The 11,932-nt window shown below is 46.6% G+C and overlaps 1 pseudogene; it reads right to left on the reverse strand.

Moving 5' to 3' along the window:
• Positions 1–1,410: 1,410 nt before the first annotated feature.
• LOC147748849 (peroxiredoxin-6 pseudogene) lies at positions 1,411–2,255 on the reverse strand (annotated as a pseudogene).
• Between the last annotated feature and the right edge of the window lie 9,677 nt (positions 2,256–11,932).

The raw sequence follows: 11,932 nt of genomic DNA on the forward strand, positions 1-11,932 counted from the left end.
TTTTATATGTTTTTTTCAGGGTAAAAGATAATTTAAAAGAAAATATGTTTTGGGAACAGTTTTTTAGCGTGAATCAGAACCTGACGTAATGTATATGTATTTTGTCATGTGTAGAAATGTTCTTTTAAACGTTGCTTCTCTGAACGTCAGCCATTTTGAGTAGTTGTGGGATCAGTGGCTGTAATAAAAATAGTTATAGGACAACCATTTTACGGGCCTCAAAATGGTTGTATGTATATTCTTTTTGGGATTTTCATTATAGTGCATATTTATTGAATAATATGGAAAAGCGTTTTTTTTTCAATGTTATTTTTAACCTTTTAATAGATTTTAATCTTAATACTCTGGTATTTTAATAAATAGGTACTTTAAAAAGTACTCAAGTATTTAAATTAATAACTGGGTATTAATAACCTCCCCCACCCAAAACCCCTATTTCCCTTGCATCCCATCCCAGGGGATGGTTATACAAAAAAAAGAAGAAATTATGAGAAAAAAAAGAAAAAATACCTTGCATTGTAATGGTATGCGTTGTATTAGTATGCTCTGTAATTGTATGCATTGCAATGGTAGTTTTAATGTAACTTTATGAACAAGCGTTGTGATGGCATGCGTTGTAACATCATATATTTGGTAGCAGTTGCAGAGATAATCGCACAATACTACCAGCGTTCTACCTATTTCTTTTTAATTTTTTAATTTTTTTTATTGAGGTATAGTTTATTGATACATTTAGGAAACATTTCCTTTGTGGCTAACCCACCGCACTCCCTCTTGACAAATTAAAAAAAAAATTGACATGCACATCTGAACAGGAAACAATTTTAATGCTAAAGACAACCATCATATTGCTCAAAGTTCCAGTTCCGTTCTTGTGGCAAGCTAGGCAACCAATGCCACGTTTTCAGATTGTCAGAGCATAGTGCATCATGGTTATACTTGAACATTTCTAAAAGCTTCGAGGATACCCAGTGGGCCACGCCTAAATCGTAGGTGATTTTCCACAAATTTATATCATTCTTTAACGTAGGTTATTGAGGTGTCCATGAAGGAAATACTCAGCTGGTATTTAGGATTTTCGCTAGATTGGACAAGGGAGAGTTAAAAGTGGCGCATCTTGTATGCAAATATTTATAAAGAATGGGGTAGAAATGCTGTGAAAAGTAGGTCCAAAAATCTAGCCACATCCTGTTGGAGTTTATTTTTCATAGTGTTAAGCGCTTTACCACCAATCGAAAGCAGCTGTAGAACTTGCAAGATGACACCCTGTCCCCAAACACTCCTCACACCAACAAAATCACTCTCCAAAGGCATATGCTCCCCGGTGACTTGCTTCAATCAGCCCAATTCAGTGTTCCTCTTTGAGACAGTCCACGTCACATTAAAGAAAATTACATAAACCACCCCCTTCCCAAGAGATAAATAGGATTGTGGACTGCAGAATGTTCATGTGGTTCAAATGAACACTCAATCCATGCTTAGTGAATCCAGGCCTAGCAAAATGTTGCCTACAGGTTCTTCCAATTCTGGTCTATTACTTTGGATGAGCAGTGTATCGCAGGTATTTCTTTCAAGAAGGAAGTTCTTTGGTAAAGACTCCGCAGGGGAATTTCTTGCTAGCATCATCCTCGGACATGGTTGGAGGTACCATCACTCAATCACCAGACTGCCAGTCAACTGGTGTGGCCACACTGTGATTTGATGTCAGCTGCAGGGAATCAATCACTCTAAGGATCTCGTCAAAATTCCTTCCAGTGGTAGCTGGGTACAAGACAGACAGCTTCATCTTCTTGTCAGGGCCAATAATGGAAATGCAGCGAGCAGTGACCGGCATGCCTGCAATGTCCTTTTCATCAGGGTCCAGCATGCCCAGTTGAACTGCTAGATCTCTCTTTGGGTCAGCAATAGTTGGAAAGGGCATAGTTTCTTTGGGCTCCAGCTCTCCGTTATAAGCATTAATATCCTTGCTCCAGCCAAAGTGATCTTCAACAGTGTCGATGGAGAGGTCGAGCATTTTTACACCACGGTTCTCAAATTCAGGTGCCATCTACACAGCTCGTCCTAGTTCGGTGGTGCATACAGGAGTATAGTCCTTGGGATGTGAGAAGAGGATGCCCCATGACTCTCCGAGAAACATATGAAACGTGATCTTGCCGATGGTGGTGTCTGCCTCGAAGTTGGGGAACACTTCACCGAGTAGGATACCAGGCATCTTGGCAGGAGAGGCTGGGGATGACAGGCCGTGAGATGGAACTTTCGGCACCTAGTTGCCCTACTGCAGTGATGACAGAAGCTTCTTCTACCTATTTTCAATGTTACCATTTAATCAGGTGATACATTTACAATTACGAGATTGGGTAGCAAATAGCCTATACATTTATCATTTACACATCGGTGTATCAATAATAGCAGTCAATACCTTTCATGTGGTTGTCCTCATTCTAGATTCAGTGTCCTGTATGTCTGCCATGGGTCCCATATTTGTTACAATTTTTTGCTGCAGCCCTTACTGCGATATATCACTTCCTCTGCCATTTGGCACCAATCGAGGTCTCTCTTCCAGTCAGCCACCGATGGTGTCTTCCTTGATCCCCATACCAGGGAAATATTCCTTTTGGAAACCCATGCTGCCAGCATAAACAATATTCTAGCATGTCTGGGCCAGTCCTCCTCCCCTTGTATCATCATCAACGACCCCTCTGCTTCAACCGGGACCTACACCGACAGCAGCCGTGACATTATGGCAGTTACTGCCTCTCAATATCTGCAGATCCATGGACATTCCCAGAGGATGTGAAAAAAGGATCCCTCCTGCCCACAGTCCCTCAAACAGAAAAGGCCTCTTGCCTTTCCCATTTTGTATATTAGACTGCTGGAATTTTATGCTTCATGGAAAATCTTGAGTTATATTAATCTGAATCAGGCTTGGATCGCTATTACCCTGGGAACTTGAAGGGCATCCACCCATTCCTCATCTGTGATGTCCTCTATGTCTTCTGACCATTTCGCCTTCAGGGGCCCCGGTGGGTCCAGGGAGATATGAAGCGGCTTTTTATAGATCACTGAGATTCCCTGTTTAGGAAATGGGTCTACCAGCACCAGGTCCTCCATGGACGGGATGTCCATATTGGACATCCCTCGGCAAGCTCACATTTCCGGCCATTGGCTCCCCGTCAACAAGAGAATAACGTTCCGTCTCCTCACCCACGCACACAAAGCCCTCTACAACCTAGGACCTGAATGCCTCAACACGCGACTGTCCTTCCACACCCCCTCCCAACAACTACGATCGTCCAATCAAGCCCTCGCCACAATTCCGCGCATCCATAGATCCACCATGGGGGGAAGATCCTTCTCCTACTTAGCGGCTAAAACCTGGAATTCTATCCCCACCCACCTCCGCCTCACACAGAACCACCTCTCCTTCAGAAAGCAACTAAAAACTTGGATTTTCGATCAGTAAAGCACCCCCCTCCCTCAAGCGCCTTGAGACCCTCTGGGTGAGTAGTGCGCTATAAAAAAAATTGTACTTGAACTTGAACATGGCAGAGAAGTCAGGGATACTACTTCCCTCCTTGAAATGTTTTCTGAGCGCACAGCCCAATCTGTAGTACTGCAGTATCTGAGACATTACTAGGTTAAATTCTTGTTTTAGGGACTCGAAGGAAAGAAGGGCTCCACTGCGCCACACATCCTCCAAGTGCTCAATGCCTATTTTTTCCCACTTAGAGAAGCCAGTCAAGTTAGAGACTTCCCTCAATCTATCGCTATGCCAGAGGGGGGTCATGGCTGTCAGTACATCTCAGCTTCCCAAGTGGGTCTCAGCTTCTGACCAACACTGTACCACAGTGGCCATATGAAAGGACAGTGTTTTTTTTTCATCTTTTGGTTATACAGTATGGCTTTGTAATTATTACCTGGTATTGCTTCTCTATTGACCCTATGGGCAGGTTCATCCCAGTCCGAGTATACCCAACCATTGATCACCAACATCTATGATGCCCAGTAATATAGTATGATGTTTTGGACCACTAGTCCCCTATCATATACTCCTCTCTGCTGTTTCTTTGAGGTAATCCACCGGACACTTCCGCTCCACAGCAACATACGAAGTTATTGATCTATTTTGCTGAAGAGGTTCCGGGGGAAAGGATATGATGCATTTTACAATACTTATAGGAGTCTTGGTTGGACATGATCTTGTATAGAGCACCCTGTTCCATTAACTTCAGGGGGAGAGTCTGCTAATACTTCACATCCGACCTGAGTCCCTCTACTCGGGGAGTGAGATTACGTTTTAGAAACAGTGTCTAACCCCTAGTCACAAAAATGCCTTGATATCTGAAGCTCATCAACTCAATTTGAGCCCTGCACTGGGCAGGTATTCTCGGTGAGGAACTTGATTGAGTGAAGACGACTGATTTATTCCAATTGATTCTGTAGCCAGAGTAGCTTACGAATAGCTCGAAGATGTGTAGGATTCAAGCTATTGAATAGTATGGCATTGATACATAGATTATAATGTCATCCACATATAAAGATAAATGTTCTTCCCCAACAACACATAGGGGAATTCCTCATATTATCTGGTCAGCCCTGATCCACACCGCAAGCGGCTCCAGTGGAAGGGCAATGATCAGAGGAGACAGCAGGCATCACTGCCTATTGCCTAGTCCAAGAACGAAGTATGCATAGAGAGCTCCATCCACCGTCCCCCTTGCCACTGGGTCCTTATATATGACCTCCATCCAGGTACAGAACTTTGGCCCAAAGCCCATCCTAGCCAAGGCAGCGACCTAGTTTGCCAATGAGCCTTCCAGCCAATGGTCCCTGTATTATTTATGGTCGCATGAAACTACTGTGTCTGTGGTGTCTGTTCAATTAAAACATCATTTAGTTCATGGATGGCAAAGGATTTAAATAAATAAATTGTGTTTTAGTGGTATTTCATGTTTTTTTCCTGCAAACATTATATAGGTGGGATAATGGCTTTGGAGGATGTGTGTTGTAAACAATTTAGCACTGTTAATTTTCTTTTTTTGCATTGCTGAATTAATGCTGTGTTCTCTGTGTTACCGTACTGATTTGTCTGGCCACTGTGAGTGTGTGTGTGTATGTGTGTTTGGCATAGGCCACCATTTGCCTTTGTTGTTCAGGAATCAGTATGCCATGTGGCCAGGGGTCATTTTGTATTGTCGGTGTACACCCTAGGCCTATATGTGTTCTTAGTTTTTCAGGCCTCCTGCTTGTTTTTGTTGTGACCATGTGGCTGGCGGCCATTTTGTGTAGCCAGCCTATGTGCATTCCCCATAGACCTACATGTCTTCTTGGTTTGTGGCCATGCCTTCTTGCTGGTTGTTGTTGTCTGACCATGTGGCTGATGGCCATTTTGTGTAGCCAGCCAGTGTGCTTCCGCCATAGGCCTTCATGTCTTCTCTTTGTTCACCATGCCTCCTTGCTTGCAGTTTGACCATGTGGCTGGTGTCCATTTTGCGCAAGCATCCAGTGTGCTTTAGCCATAGGTTGCATGTGTTGTTCTTCTATCATTATGTTGCGGCCATGCCTTCTTGCTTGCTTGGTGACCATTTTGTGTGTGTAGCCAGTGTCCTTTTGCCACAGACCTGCATGTCTTCTCTTTGTTACTCATGCCTTTTTGCTCTGTGTTGTTGTTGATGACCATGTGGCAATGGCAGGCAGCCATTTTGTTTGTTCAACCGGTGTGGCCCTTTGCCATATGTTTGCATTAATGGTTGAGCAATGAGATAGCAATTTAATAAATAAAAATGATATGCTTGAGGGTAATGTCACTTATTCATAATTTTCTTAATGTACATTTTTTTCAATGTTATTTAAAAAAAAATTATTATGCTTTTATTTTTTAATTCTAACATTTTTTTAAAGCTTTTTTTAAAACATTTTCATAGCATCTGGTGTTAATGAACCAAACCCATGTCTGCTATAGATGCCCAACAGAAATCAATGTGTAAGGATTATTCAGTTGTTAATGCATTTATCAGCTGCACCTCCCTGCGTGCGACATCTCAAGTGATGCATTTAACATAAAGCAAATAGTTACAGCTGTATTGTTTTGTTGATGTTGCTCGTTCTAATCCTTCCTGAGTGTTCAGTCACCATGAAAAGTTTATGTTGGTGTTGTTTTCCTTTTTAGGAATGAACACTGTATACTATTGTTAAATTATTTATACAAACTTAAGTAACCACACTGAATTATATTGTTTGTTTGTGCTACTACTTGAACTACAACAAAGTCACTTTTCACTGATGTTTTTCTTGCTTGTTTGCTTTTAGGTTCACAAGAGAAGAGATATCACCCACAGTACTACCATACAGAAGGCCTCTGCACGACGTGATGCGTGACTGACTACGTAACACAGTCATCTCTTCAGCTTGTTGTGAAGTAAGTGCCACTGCCAACTGACATCTTCAACATGGCCCTAAAGAAAGGTGCTGCCAAGAAAGTTGCTAGTGGGGAGCAGAAGAAGCAGATTCCCACCACTGGCGTGCCGACGCAACCTTTTTCAGAAATGTTGTGCCTGCCACATGGCTTCCGGTGATAAAGCTGAGAGCAGCACTCTTCCATCAACACCAGCATCCCCCAACCCAATCCCAAGACCATGTCTGTCAGTGGAACAGCCAGTGCAATTATGTTGATGCCAACGAGTAGCGATGTTGAATTGGATTTGTCCCTTTTGCAAAGTAGTACAAAATCTTTTCAGGAAACACAGCAGAGTGGAAAGCAGCCACAGCCAGCAATGGATTTGTCTGATGTTGTAGCAAAAGAGGAGATTGAGCTTCCTTCAGAGCAAGAAGTTGAACCTCCTCTTTCAGAATCATTGTCTCCTACATCTCCAGCAAGGAAAAGGATGGGTACTGCAGTACCATCTTCTCCATGCACCACTTCTGATGATGATGATAGGGACATTGAGTGGATCCCAACAGAGACCAGGAGACAACAGGAGAGGCAAGGGAAAAGAAAACTTCCAGGAAAACCTAGATTTATTGAAGGGGGTGAAGAGGAGGATGACAATGAAGAGGTTGTCATGGGGGAGGGTGACACAGTGGAATCTGACATTGCTATTCAACCAGCTCCAAGGGAAGCGCACAGGTAGCATCGCCACCAGCTCTCATATTTGCAAAGCCCCAGCTGAGATCTTCAACAACCCTTGGCTCAGGAGAAGTAGAGATGCAATCAATGACATACCCATCTACCTCTGCACGTTTGCACAGTGGGAAGCTGGCAAAAATGTTAGCACTGGACGTCCTCCCTTTTTCATTTGTGGAAGGAGTGGGATTTGTGGTAGCCATCTGCCCAAAATGGAAGGTACCAGTAGGACCTATTTTGCCAGAGTGGCTGTTCCAGCACTGTATCACAATGTGCTGCAGTTGGTTGGACAATCTTTGAAGCACAGTGTTGTTTACACAATCCACCTGATGACATACATGTAGACCAGTTGTCAGACGACTGATTACATGTGCATTACTGCACACTGGATCTCTTTTGCAGGGCTAAAGCAAAAGATGTCTTCCGGTCTTGGCCCTGAAGAATGTTTTAAGAGCGTTCAGCAGCATGCAACAGTGGCCATGATCACGATGGAAAAATCACATACAGCTGTAAACATCTTGGAGGAATTTAACAATAAGGTGTGTGAATGGCTGTGACCCAGAGGTCTTAGAACTGGATTTGTTGCCTCAGACCATGGCAGTAACATAGTCAAGGCCATGGCAGACGGAGGCTATTTCAGGGTCCTGTGTTTGGCCCGTAGCATCAACTTGGTGGTGCAAGAAATCCTCAAAAAAGTAAGACATAGGGGGATATTCTCAAGAACGTATGATAACCGCCATAAAAGTAGCTTAAAGCAACTCTTCACATGGCCATCCATCGTGGGAAAATAACTCTGTGTTAACATGGTATTCACAACCCGGCGGCACCATGTGATAGACCCAAGATAACGTACCAAATTAACACGTTAAAATAAACGCGACGCTGCAAAAATGCAGAAAACCAATGCAAAAAAAGCAGCGATGACGCCAATCGCGATACAAAAATATGCGAAAACCAGCCACAGGCCTGCAATCCCCACGTGTTGTGCGGGAATATGCACTGTAAAAGTTGAAAAAAAATACATACAAAAGCCAAACAACAGCGAAGACCAATGGAGTCAGCCGGAGCAGGTGCAGAGGACAACCAGAACCCCACAAGCCCACCGGATGACCAGCCTAGGACCTCGGGGTCAGGGAAGGGCAAGGACAAGAAGAGTAGGAAGAAAAGGTTCAGTCCGCAGGAAAACAGGATCCTGATAATGGAGGTGATAGAACAACATTAACTACTGTTCGTCACCTCCACTGTGTCACTGGCAACTAAAATTGGAATATGGCACACCTTCGTGGACAAGGTGAATGCAGTCGGAGTGCTGAAGAGAACAATGGAAGAGGTCAAGAGGCACTTGAATGATGTCAAGCGCATAACCAAGCAGACATTCGCAAACAAGCGGAAGGCAGCAATGCAGACTGGAAGTGGGAGCCCAGCGCCACAGGAGGAGCTGGACGAGATGGAGGAAATGGTGTCCACAGTCATCAGTGGGAAGACGGTGGCCGGATTTGGGGGACTGGACACTGTTAAACATGACCGGACACAACAGCAACAGGGTGAAAAACGACCAGGGACTGGGGGGACACAAGGACTGAGATGGGCATAATCGCACACATGCACAATTAAGCATAGCACGGCTGCAGACAAACCATGCCCCAGAGTCCCAACTCCCATCAAGAGCACAATGTACCCAAGTTCGCAACATCCCAGCACTGTAAAAGCACAGAAGTCAAAGGTACACCGCATGAAAGGGGTAAGGGGCACCCAAATCAGAGCTGCAGGGGCGACTCTCACAAAATGTAGCACACACACACACACATAACATGCAGAGCATACCAACATTGACAACAATGTGGTACAAACCGCAACACGTTCACAACAGAACAGAGGACACAATCGGTGCCGCTTGTGTGCAGAAACTGGCCAATCACATTTGGCATAGCAGGGAAATGTGAGATGATGATATACAAGTACAAACACACATCCGTGATGTTGTTGAAATTTCCACTGTCCCGCACCAAATAGGCAATTTCCCCAAACACTCACAATGTACACTGTCATGCAGTCTGAATGTAAACATGTACAATGCGTCAACACACATGTCAATACAATGTCAAACTGCATCTCCCTTCACATTACAGGGGGAAATCTAACACCTCCTGTAGAGCAGCCTGAACCCCTCTTCTGCGATGACGAAGAGGACCACCACACCTTCAACTCCGATGCCCTCCAACAGCTCGTGGAGAGCCTCGGCACCCCAACTCCAGGAGCAGGACCCACCCCCTGCACGGATCACACAGCAGGCAGTACCCACCCAACAGCTGCCTCCCAGGACCCCCATGATGAACACATGGCCTTCCAATGCCGTGTGTTGGGCTGCCAGGAGAAGCTGGCTGAACGCCATAAGTGGGTGTTTAAGTCATATCAGGGACCACTCACAGTCCCTGAGGACACCCACAGTCCGCTCCATGCTCTCCAACGAACCATGACTGACAACGCCAGAGTCCTGACTCTGAGGCAAGAACGACTATCCAGTCAGAGTGGCTCCAGCGAGCTCGCCCGGTAGTTGTGACTCATGCGGAAAGCTCATGGAGAACATGGAGTGGACACGGGCGGAAAGTGCGGCTGCCACGGCTGCACACCAGCGAGAGGTAGCTGGGTCCCTCAATGCCCTTAAGACTATCCTCATGGCATTGCTGCCACAAGGCCTGGCGCTGATGCATGCTGCTGCTTCCACTCCCATCCATATCTCGGTCCCTGATGTGTCAGTGACACACACTGTGGGGGACAATCCACCTCCGGCCTCTGAGGTGTCACTGCCACACAGTGCTGGAGACAGAACACCACCAACAGCAGAGGACAAAGATGCGGATAAATGTGCCTCCACTGTCAGAAGGACACAGTAGCACACATCTCCGCCATATGGCCTGTTTCTGCTTGGTTCTGCCCACTGCATCATCACCTTCCACTGTCCCCCAATGGACTCTGCAACACTCACCTTGTACCTCTACATGGACTGCCATATTCTGTTTGGTCACCAATGACACAGCTATCAGACTGGGGACTGAGCTCCTCCTCCTCTGATGTACTTGTCGTTCCCTGACGGACTCTGGCTTGCCCTTCACAGGCCAACAATACAAGGTGGGGTGTGCATGGCCCTGTACTGCTCGATCTACAACACACCATTGAATGTGCATTAAACATTCATTTTCACACTGATGTGTCATGTCTATGATCTTGCAAGTGTGGAGGTATGGATGAATGTAGGGTCAATGATTTCCCCTTACAACTATGTTGCTCATGTTGTGGGACACAGGGTGACCCATTGGCAATTGCTGTCTGGGTGGTGCCGACACCAGAATGGAGACACACGCATTAGTTACTTCCTTGTCCAGCCCAGAATGGAACCACGCCCAGAGGGGTCATTGTTCACACCCTTACGCTGGACTGGCATACCCCAGGCCAGCCCACTCTGCTTACGCTCACAAGGGGGGGGCGGCAACACTACATGTTTCAGGTTTACTCTGTAGGGATTTGCTGCTCACAGGTCTAGTTATCAGCATGCCACAGCCACTTCCTCACAGCTGGTTTACACACACACCACACCCATCCAGCAGAGCCGTCACAGGACATGTGACCCTGTCAATAAAAAGGGCCTCGCGCACGTGCTGGACGCCATTTCCATTCTGTAACTAGGTGTCTCCGTGTGGTTATCATTTATGCCTGAGGGCCTAGGGCCCGGGCACAGCACATTGCCCAGTGCCAGGGGTGACATGATGGCACCCGCACCATGAGACTCAATCATAAAGGGTCCATGGCTTGCGGTGCTGAGACTTGGTGGCACCAGATACACTGCAGCAGGCACAGGCACACCACCACGGGATGGTGTCACTGCGCTGAGGTAGGGGCACTTTAAGTGCTGAGCGGGTGTGCAGCCTGTGATGATACGCAGTCCTGGCGGTTCGGACTGGTAGGATTAGTGTGAGTCCTGCTGGACCGCAGTGTAGGCCTGAGCCAGCGGGCAGTGCGGGCCTACCTCCACATGGTATCGCCTCCCGGTTTACAGAGTTAGTGGCACCTCAAGTCCTGAGCGGGAGTGCAGCCTGCGGTTATGCCGTGTGCACTGATATGTCCTCTATGACCCAGAATCAAATGTGAGACCTGGTGGCCCGCAGAACAGGGGCTGCATGATGTGGATGCTGCCATGTTCGTGGGCCCCAGGCTTGGGGCTTGCACTGGCATGTGGCAGGCCCTCTTTGCGACACGCCAGTCACAGAAGGTGAGCAGTGAGGCCTGTGTGCGCAGGGGCGGGCATGCACTAATGGTCGGCGAGAGGGGCTGAGGTGCAGCTGCCAGGGTGCGCAGGGGTGGACAGGCGATGATGGCATGTGTAATTGTATGTACTTTGCCATTCATGGTTCTGGACTCCGTTTTAGATGAGGGATCTGTTTCAGACGTGGGACCTGGTGGACTGCACTACATACCGGCACACCGGTGGCAGAAGGTGAGCAGTGAGGCCTGGGTGCGCAATGTCGGCACTCTCTCTCCCTGACCCTCTCTTCTTTTCTCTGTGTCTCTCTCCCCCTCTCTGTCCGTCTTTCTCTCTCCCACCATCTCTCTTTCAGTTTTTCTCGCTCCCTCCCTCTTTCCGTCTTTCTCTCTCCCTCCCTCTCTTTCCATCTTTCTCCCTCTATCTGTTTCTCTCTCTCTCCTTCGCTCTCGCTCTGTCCTTTGATGAGCGCATGACACACCTTCTTATCTGGATTTTTGTCTTGTAGGCTGTGACCTACAGATTGTCCCGAGGAGAGCCACCATGTGTCT

Source organism: Lissotriton vulgaris, chromosome 1_1 (assembly GCF_964263255.1).
Source record: "Lissotriton vulgaris chromosome 1_1, aLisVul1.2, whole genome shotgun sequence".
Lineage (NCBI taxonomy): Eukaryota > Metazoa > Chordata > Amphibia > Caudata > Salamandridae > Lissotriton > Lissotriton vulgaris.